This window comes from Notamacropus eugenii, chromosome 2 (genome assembly GCF_028372415.1).
Source record: "Notamacropus eugenii isolate mMacEug1 chromosome 2, mMacEug1.pri_v2, whole genome shotgun sequence".
Classification (NCBI taxonomy): domain Eukaryota; kingdom Metazoa; phylum Chordata; class Mammalia; order Diprotodontia; family Macropodidae; genus Notamacropus; species Notamacropus eugenii.
This window is the reverse complement of record NC_092873.1, coordinates 70,021,581-70,031,782: the sequence shown is the minus strand read 5'-3', so window position 1 is coordinate 70,031,782 and position 10,202 is coordinate 70,021,581. Positions and strand designations below refer to the sequence as shown.

Here is a 10,202-nt window from a genome sequence, read left to right as displayed (position 1 = left end):
TCAGCTCTGGACTTGGCCACAAAGGCCACTGCAATGGGCTGGCGAACATCTTCCAGAACCTTCCATCTTGATGGGGATTATTGGACTGAGGATGCCAAATTGGAATCCTCAGTTTGGACTACCTTTGTTTTTCTCATTCATATCCCAGCACTTAGCATGGTGCTTGGCATAGAGGAGATGCTTAAGAAATGTTTATTGAGCTGAATTAAGTATATGCACTTGGGGAGTGTTTAATGTTCTACGGGTCTCTGCAGGGATGATCCAGGTGGACACCAGCCATCCAGTGAGTGATGACTGAAGCTGGATCAACTGCTTCCTGACAGCAAAAAGGATTCACTGCACTCCCAGGCCTTGGCAGAGTGGGGAGATATTATGCCAATGGCAATCAAAGAGAGAAGTCAGGGTATGTCCCCGAGGTCGTTTGCCAGAGACGCTCCTGGGGAACTCACTGGATGGAGTGTTGACCTCAGAAGGCTTGAGCTTTAAATTCTGCCTCAGACACTTACCGAGCTTAGAGACTCTGAACAAGTAACTCACTTGAATTCAGTTTCCATTGCTTTCCCTATAAAATAGTTCATGATAATTCCTGTATTATGGGCTTGTTCTTTATTTTATTTTAAAAACAAGTATTTATTTTCTCTCCTCTCCACTCTCCAACTTAAAAGAAAAAAGAAAAACAAAACCCTTGTAGCATATATGCAGTGCGGCCAAATCAAATTTCCCTACTGACCATGCCCAAAAGGTTTCACTCCTTCTGAATCTTGAGCCATCCCCACTGCCAGGGTGAGTAGCAAGCCTTATCAGGGGTCTTCTCCAATCCTGGTCACTGCATTAATAAGCTTTTGCCTTGTTTTCGTACAGATCCTTCTCCTGGTCATGCTCACCGCACTTGGCAGTGAATGAGGAAAGGATGTTTCAGGTCCAAGTACTGCCCGGAAAGAACCCATCCCATGCCCACAAAGCCAGGATGTCCACATGGCTGACCCACAGTATGGTTTCCTCATGGGCCCCTCTATCACTGTTCTGCTTGGGTGCATGGCTGATGGGGCCCGGACCTGAGAGAGGGTGGTGATGGCCAGCCTCACTTTCCCCGGGTTCATGCACACCAGGCCAGATGCCTAAATTTGGCCCCACACTTGGTTCATTCTTCTCTTTAGGCCTAGACCAGAGGATACAGATATATTGTTTCTTTCTATATGGAAACAGAGCTGGTGGGTACCTCCCTCCCCTTCCATGCCCCTCCAGCCTCAGAGGGCCTGCAGTGTCTCCTGGGGTGACACAGTTCACTGTAGGACAGCCCCTATCAGCAGGAACCCATAGGTGGGATTCCCCAGGGTCAGCAGCCAGGCCTCTGTCCTCGGTCTCAAGGCTACCTGCTGCAATGGAGGGATCCTTTGGTCTCACTCTGGGCCCCTCTGGCCACTTCCTGTTCTCACAGGCTGTGGACACAGGCCGGAAGCCCTTCCTTCCTAAGGCCACAGGCCCTGGAGAACGGGAGATGAACTTAACAGGGGAATCTTTCCTCACCTCAGCTGGTTCCCAGATTTAGCATACAGACTCTCCAGGGCCTGGCAGGTGCAGAAGACTTCGCCTCCACTGGGATTTGCACCTGGATCCTAATCAGGGTGTCCTTGACCTGACTAGAAGCCTCTCTCCTACAAGCTCGAGGGCATGCATGGCTGTGAGAAGCTCCCTGGACCTGGATAGCAGGGGTTCAAGTCCAGGGTTAGAGTCTTATCTCCAGAGTTTGCTGGCAAGTCGTGCAGCCTCCATGGGCTTCAGTTTCCTCATCTCTAAATAGCTGTGATAATAACAATCAGCATTTGCAAAGTTCCTTCACGTCCTTCCGAACAACAAAGGGCGCAGGTTCTGTCCCCTCCACCACCAAACGCAGAGGAGCTGAGATGTCGGCTCTGAAGGCTGCAGGTGTGTGACCAGCGACCAAAGCTGGCCTGCAACCGACCCCTCCGCAGGGCGTCTTTCAGATCTTGTCGCTGCTCAGGAGATGAACATTCTCGGCATTCGAGGCTTGGTTGGAGTCAAGGTCATTGTTGTCTGGGTCTTCTCTCCCAAGCTCGCCACACGTTGACCTCCTCACGGTCCCGCACACCTAGGACGTGTCGTCTTCCGTCTTTGGGGGAGTGCCCTCTCCCCCCCCCCACCTCCCTTCCACTCAGCCAGAATCCTACCTTCTGCCAGGACTGCTTACCCTCTCCAACAACATTGGAAATGCATAAATTATGCATATATTTACATATATTCCATCACTTCCCCCTTTGGAAGGGAATCTTTCTGAGGACGAGGACGGACTGTGTGCGCGTTTCCAGTTGCCTAGCGAAGTACCTGGCACATAGTAGGAAATGCTTGTTGGATTGATTGAACAAGGGCCTGGGATGATTTCTGTGTAGAGAGGGTGCACTCCTTGAGGGCAGGGACCGGCTCCCTTTTATATTTGCACCCTCAGCACCTGACGCTCGTCGTCGTTGTTATTGCATCATTTCCAATCGAATCCGACTCTTTGTGACCCTATTGGGGGTTTTTTTGGCGGAGGTAATGGAGTGGTTTGCCATATCCTTCTCCAGCTCGTTGTACCCATGAAGAAACTGAGGCCAACAGAGGCAAGTGAGTTACCCAGGATGACACAGTCAGTGGAGTGTCTGAGGCTGTATTTGAGCTCAGAAGGTGAGTCTTCCTGACTCCAGGCCCGGCTCAGGGTGCCTTTTATTTCGGGGCTCCCCCAGCTGCCACATCGGTGGTTGTCCACTCTGTGGCGGGGCTGGGGTCTTTTACTCCTTCCACTATCCCTAAGATCATGGACAGTGTTGGCCAACGTCTGGGCTGAGGGTCCCACCTGGTTATTTTGGGACTCAATGCAAAAAGAAGCGTTGCCCTATTCCGCAGCCACGCCCTTCGGGGCTGGGCCTCCAATTCAATACCACCTGGAAGGAAAGGAAACGTGCCTCAACCTCCCCACGCTGAGCCTCGGTTCCATCAGCTCTGAAGCAGCTGGTGGTTGGTGGGGGAGGGGAAGAGCCTTGGGACACACTTTTCAATAGGCCCAGCCACAAAGTGCTGAGGGACAGTGGGCAGGGCTCTCTCACTTGGAGGCAACTGAGTGGCTCAGTGGATAGAGAATGCTGAACCTGGACTGGAGAGAAAGAGTCAAGTTCAAAGTCACTTAAAAATGGTCGAATGCCTCAGTTTTCTCATCTATACAGTGGACATCATGATAACACAGGATTGTTGTGAGGACCAAAAGAGATGATATCTGCCAAGCACTTTGCACACCTCAAAGCACTATTATTATCCCTTTCCCCATAGCTCCCCATTCATCTGTCATTCGAGCCTTAAATTCCACCATTAGCGATTTATTCCTTTGAGTGGAGAAGACTTTGGTTTTCAAGAGTTGTCATTAAAATGCAAATACTACTGGGAAAGGCGACCCTCTAGCTTTTATTCCCTGGTAGGTTGGTTGATAGCCATCTGAGAGAGCAGCCTTTTGGGAAAGGGTCCTGGGGCCCCAGCAGGGCGGACAGGCAGTGTAGAGGCTGTGAGAGGGGGTGAGAGGCTCTAAGAAGGGAAGTAAAACCAGGCTTCAGGTACCTCTCAGGTGTGCTAATGAGGAGGGCTAAGGACTAGCCACTACAGTCTATTCCTGTAGATTGGAGAGGGTGGAGACACTGGGCTGGAAAGAATCGAGATCCACAGCGAATGGGGAAGTGGAAGGGCCTGTAAAGACAGAAAGAGGGAGGATGGGTACCCTTAGATGCCAGGGGAGCCCTGGATCGAATGAGGAGCCCCCATGGCAGTGGTGATGATGGTGGTAGCAGGGACTGCCTCTGGGGAATCTTTCTTCCTGCTGTTTGGAGGAGAGAATGTGCTGATTCAGGTGGAAAGAGATGCCCACCAGAAGTCTACCTGGTAGAGGGCTTCTCAGGACTACACTCCATTAAAAAAAAAAAAACAAGCTCAAATAAATGACTTTGGCTCATTTTTCAGTTTATGTGAGGTGAGAAAGTGCTTGTTTAAAAGTGACTTGAGAAGTTTTGTGATTTTGCCCACAAAGAAATTGAAAACATCTGAACCTTTAAAAGCTGAAAGTTTCCATACGCCTCATCTTTGCTCAGCGTCCCCTGGGTAATTCTGGGAAGAAAAAGAAAAAATAACAAAATTATAAGTAATTGAAAAAGCACTTCAGTGTGGAGAGCTCAGAATTTCTCCCCATGAAGGCTCTGAGACTGAGAGCTGTCAGCCTGAGTGATAAAAGAGGGGATTTCAGGCCCAAGCTGGGCAGCAATGGGCGGGGTAGGGGTAGGGGGGTGTCTTCCTTCACCCTCACAACCCAGCATCCCTTTCTCTATTCATGCCTTTTAGGGAGAAAAAAGAAGGAAAGGAGAAAGGAATCATAAACAGAAAGAAAGAGAGAGGGAGCGAGAGAGAGAAAAAGGAAGAGAAAGACAGAGAAAGAAACTTCCCTGCAGAGCACAGTAATAAATCCTACCTGGATCAGGCACCTTCCTCCAGCAGCCTGGGCTTCTAAAAGACTGTCCCAGCTGTAACCACGACTCCTCGACTGCAGCAGTCTCCCATGCCCACTGTCCTATCCCTTTGCCAGAGCATGACTGTTTCAGGCTGGTGGGGGCCATTGGGGGCCGTTGGGAAATCTTTGCCGTCGTGAATGAGAACCATGACCCACCCAGCAGAAGAGGATGTGGCTGTTTGATCTTTGTTGGATGTTCCAACATGTAACTTTAATGAGTATTCTTCCCTCTAGGTTGAGAGCCATGTTAAGCCTTCACTCTGCAGCCTAAAGAGAGACAGGCCTCTGTCCTCCCTCAATAAACAGAGCATCTGCCCTGAAGGCACAGAAGACACATGCACCAGATTTTTCCCATGATGCCCAGCTGGGAGGGCAAAACTCCTCTCCAAAGACCTCCAGTCTGGGCTGAATAGAATGAAGTTCTACAGGGATCAACGTAAAGTCCTAGCCTGATGCTCCAAAGAATCAAGGGCTCTAGGAGAGAATGGGTAGGACAAGAGTCATGCCCATAAAAGTTATTTGCTGACTCTGTGACCTGCACATGGCCCATGAGTTGGTGGTCAGTGTTAGCCTCCAAGCTGATGGAGTCTGTGGGTGAGTCACCCATGAGGAAAGCTGCCTCCAGTCCATGGGCATCAGGGAGGAGGGAGACTCTCCAGGACTCCAGGCCAGTGCTGGGGGGAAGCCAGGGACATTAATGGAGAGTGGCTATATTTCATAGCCTGTCCTGAGGCGACTGCCCAGGTAGGGGGACCAGGGTCCTCTGCTTAGGGGGAAGACTTTTCAGATTGCTTTTTTGGTCAGCTTGAATGAGACCCGTCCTCTGTTTGATGAGTGATTTCAGAAGAGTGGGAGGCTCTAGGCATAACCAGAGGAGCCAGAGCCCCACTGAGAGTGAGGGACACCAGATGCATCATGCTGGCTGTGGCAGGAGGCTTCCTGAATTCAAGCAATGATGTGTCTGCCTGGTCCACCCATCTTGGGAGGCTCCAGCTCTGGCTGCCCTGCTTTAGGAAGGACATTTCCGTGATCTAGAGTGAGTCCAGGAGAAAGATGTGCACATATAGACCATGAGAAGAACTGGGTACATTCAGCTTGAAGAAGACAAGACTGAGGCAGTACTCAAAGACTGTCTTCGGTGTCGTGGAATGAGAGCTCCCTGAGGGCCAATTCCTCTGTGTCCTCAGCACACAGAAGTGCCTAAACTAAGCTTGTTGATTGATTCATGAGTTGATAAGAACATTCAGAGAATATCTGTCATGGAGTTTCAGAGCTGGGAAGGGCCTCAGGGTCCATCCTGTGCAGCCCCACCTCCCAGAGAAGTGGTCAATCAGCCTTTGCCGCAGGGCATCCTCTCTCTCAGCACATCCCACCTTGGACAGCTCTCACTGGGGTCTCCTGGAGGCTGAAGAGGGCAATGGGTGGATGGCTGACTTGCAGGCAGGAAGATTATTGGTATGGTGTGTATGTGGGGGGCTTCCAACTGTCTCTGCAGCTGCTACCTAGTACTCCCACACCTCAGTTCTGTTGAGTGCAACAGGTGACCCCCAAGGTCCTTCCCAGCTCTAGTTCCAAATTCTAGGTTAACACTGGGCTTTTCAGCCGCCAGAACATGGGAAGCACATTCATCCTGCCATGACATTGAATGTAATTTCCTTTTCATGGGTGGAGAAGGTGCTGTTCCATCTTGGGGGACCTCCGCCTCCCCTCTGCTTAGCTCTGGTTCCTTGGTTCTGCTTTTTTGCCTCAGGAACCCAATCCCATCAGTGCTTCAAGTAGCTTTTATCTCTCCTCTAAAAGAGGAGCCCTCCTTGGGCCCAAGTAGAATCTGGTCCCCTTTGTGATGTCTCTGCAGAACTCATGTGAGCATGGCCCCTCCTGGACCATGGCCCCGACATTGGCTCCTCCAGGGTCGGAGGCTGCTGAAAGGCCCAGCTCGATGTCTCCAGACAAGAAAACCTGGATCAGGAAGACACCCTGGGTCACAGAGTAGTTTGCAGACAAGTCATCGGCAATGAAAAATCTGGGGATGATGCCTGTAGTTTTGTGAGCTGCTTAGAGGCCCTCTGGATGAAAAATCTGTTGCCTGGAAAGTGCTGCCGGATGGCAAGAGAGGGACCTGGCTCACTTGCCAAGAGGGACCCTCCCCAAGCAGGAGATTCAGCCCACTTAATTAACCCCATTAAACATGACCCCCTAAGGCAATAGTCCTTCTCCCTTCTTTCTGTGGGCCCTTTTCCGGGACTTGTGTTGAGTGCCACAGGGGCCCAGGAAACGTCCATCCACATGGATGCTGCCTCTCTTTCTTCACCTCATCCTTCCCTGGAGTCTAATTTCCCACCCGATTTTAAACAACAGTGTAAGACCTGCCACAGATCAAGGATGTGGTTTGGCAGTAGCCTGGTTCTGGACAGAATGTTAGACAGAAAAGCCACCTTTGCCAACCCTTCAGGAGCCTTGCCTTTGGAGGTAAACACTGTGTGCATACTTTTGGTGCAAACTGAAAAGCAAACAGCTTACTTGGAATTTGATTACACAAGAATTTAGGAAAATCAATGAATTATGAAGGGACTGAAAGGGAGACAGAAAAACCAGAAAAAATCGGAATATAAAAAGAGCACCAAAAATCAGACTGAAAAGTCAGTCAAAACAATAACAGTATTCCTCAGAGATCTGCAAGAAGTTTCACTTTGCATCCAGAAGATTGGACTCCTTCCAGCCACTTTGGGGGGAGGAATTCCTCCTGCACCGTTATTGTCCAAATCTTGCTTTGGTGAGTCCACCTGAACACAAAGCCACACAAAACCCCCAGGCTCTGGCAGCACAACGAGCCACACAGCTAACTACTTGTTGAGTGCAGAGTGGAAGTGGGGAGGACTCACTGTGGCCTCAGCCCCCAGGCAGATCCTAAACCAAGCAACCACTGAGACCTCATCAGGCCAAAGAGCTCAATGGTTCATGATGGGTGCAATCAACATGCCTCTGAGGAGAAGGAGGAAGAGGGGGAAGGGAAGGAAAAGGAGGGGGAGGAAGAGGAAAAGGGGGAGGGGGAGCTGGAAAGACTTATACAAGCTGATACTGAGTGAATTGAGAAGAACCAGGAGACCATTGTACATGGTAATGGCCGCATTGTGTGATGACTGACTTTGATAAACTTAACTCTTCTGAGCAATGCAAGGATCTAAGACAACTCTAAGTCTTATGATGGAAAATGCTGACCACATCCAGAGAAAGAACTGTGGAGTCTGAATACAGATTGAAGCCAGAATTTCTCCCACAGTGCTTGGTGTGTTGGCCAACGGCCAGCCGTGGGGTCACTGGGTCTTCCCAAAGTAACCTGTTTTGCACAATGCTAAAAGACACAGTTTACCCATTCCTCCCCTCTCCAAAAAAAGAAAAAGGGACCACATACCATAAGAATGAAACAAAAATAAGCTTAATTTCTTCATCTCTTTGTCAAAAAAAATCATGACAGGTCTTTCTTTCCCCTGACTTCTCATGGGGAATGAAAGATTTTGAAGATTATTTTAAACAACTATAATTCTCAAGTGCCCTGCACACCAAGCTCTCTGTTTACCAGTACCATTGGGCTTAGAGGGTGTAACCAAGTCTCCAATTCATGAAGCAGAAGAATGAATTTCATAAACCAAGTCTAGCCAGGGGACCACAGAGAAATGAAGTACAGAGGCAACTAATGTTCCACGTGGCAACATGGCTGCCTACAAAAGGAAACCCCTAGACTCTGACATGTGCTGGCTCTGGAAGTCAGGTGAGGCACCTGGCCTTTTCCTGCCCCCCTCACACATCTCTCCGAGGAGAAGGGGCAGAAAGGTTCATGATGGCACTCGCAGAGAGAGTGCCTTACAGTAGTGACCGAGGAGGTTGAGTAGAATAAATGTATATACATTACTGAGAAATTGGCTTTAAAGTGGGAAGATCTGGGTTTCAAATTCTGCCTCTAACACATCCTGGCTGGGAGATGCTGAGCTGGTGCCTTTACTTGCCTGAGACCCAGGCAACTCTGTAAGAGGATAAGCTGCCCAAGGCCTGCAGCTCTTGTCCTGGTGGAAGGGTCTGCCTTGAGAACTGTCTAAGCCGATGAAAAGGCAGATCCTGGGAAAGCAGTAACAGTGATGAGGATGTTTACAGCATTTATATAGACCCACTATGTGCCAGGCACTGTACTGAGGGCTTTCCAAGTTTATTAATAATAATATACTTGTATATTATTCATATGAATATGGATATCTATAATATTCAAATATATTAATAATTATTATTATTATAATATGTAGCAACAACAATTCATATCTGAAGGCTCCCAGACTTTGGGTTGGGAGAGACACTAGATGCCATCAAGGCCAACCTACTTGTTTTACAGATGAGGAAACTGAGGTCTACAAAGTTATGAGTATCCTACAAGTATGACTTAGGTAATAAGAGAAAAGCTGGGATTCAAACCTGGGACCTCTGCCCCGAAATACAACCCTGCTCTCTACTGGACCAAGCTAGGCTTGAGACTTACTTATCTTATTTGCTCCTTAACAACACCCTGGGGAAGTGGGTAGGACAGGTATTAATGTTCATGATCTTGGGCACCTTAAGCCAAAAGGACACAGTTCCTGACTCAGGCAACTTCTGGGCCAATGGCAGAAGCTGGAGGCAGTTATGTGAATATGAGGGATCTAAGGGGGGGCAAAGGGCAGTCTCAGACAAAGAGCCAGGAGCTGGAACCTACCTGGCCATGGCTGGAGCTCAGGGGAAAGGAGAAGATGCAGAAGGGAAGGAGAGAAGAGAAGGGTCACTGAAGCCACAGGAGCCAAGGAAAGACGAAGGGGGAGAGTGTCCTTGTGGTGCTCCAAGCAGCCAAGAGGGAAGTGAGGGAGATGGAGGAGGAGGAAAAAGAGGAAAAAGAGGAAGAGGAGGAGAAAGAAAAAGAGGGAGAGGAGGAGGAGAGGACGTGTTTGTTCTCAGCAGCCCAAGAATGAGGCTGATGTTCATGGCCATGGTATTAACAGGGGCCAGCACTCACATTCTAATGGCAGGTGGCTCAGAGGAGAGGACACTGGATTTGGAATCAGGGAATCTGGGGCCAAATGTGCCTTACCAGCTGTGGGGCCTGTAAAATCCCTAAAATGCCCCATGCCTGTTTCCCCTATCAAGTGAGGAAAACACAACTCCTCTGCTCCCTCAAGGGGTGTGAGGATCCTGGAACCAGACACTACCTGTCAAGTGCTCTGGAAGGTTGGGGGGTGTCCGAAGGTTAGTGGCTTTTGTCATCATCCTCCCCCTCTCATGGCCTCTTCCTTGTCTAGGACCTCTCCCTAAAAACTCCCTGGGGATCCTCTGACTCCCTATGTTTTCCTCCTGGCCTGAACTGCAGGGAAAGCAGCCTCTGTGGACTGTGGGCTGTGGACAGCTTTGGGAAGCAACTTGAGATGCTGCTGCAGGTGCATGTGAGGGAGGGGACACACTGAAGCTTGTTCCACTGCTGGGCCTCCCTGTCCATCCAGGCCCACTTTCTGAGGGGCAGAAGGAAAGTGTGCACCTCCTGGTAATAGAGCACCCATCCTTGAGAGCCCGCCCTATGTTGGCTCTCTTGGCACATCTCTGCTCCAAAATGTTTCTTATTTCCCGGGAATGTTCTTTCCTCTGGGATTGG

The 10,202-nt window shown here is 49.7% G+C and overlaps 1 long non-coding RNA gene across 1 annotated transcript; it reads right to left on the bottom strand.

Moving 5' to 3' along the window:
• Positions 1-591: 591 nt before the first annotated feature.
• LOC140525422 (uncharacterized) lies at positions 592-7,381 on the bottom strand. Its single transcript, XR_011974035.1, has 2 exons — positions 4,502-7,381; positions 592-4,143 (listed from the first exon to the last, which is right to left on the bottom strand). It is a non-coding gene; the product is annotated as an uncharacterized lncRNA (long non-coding RNA).
• Positions 7,382-10,202: the final 2,821 nt, after the last annotated feature.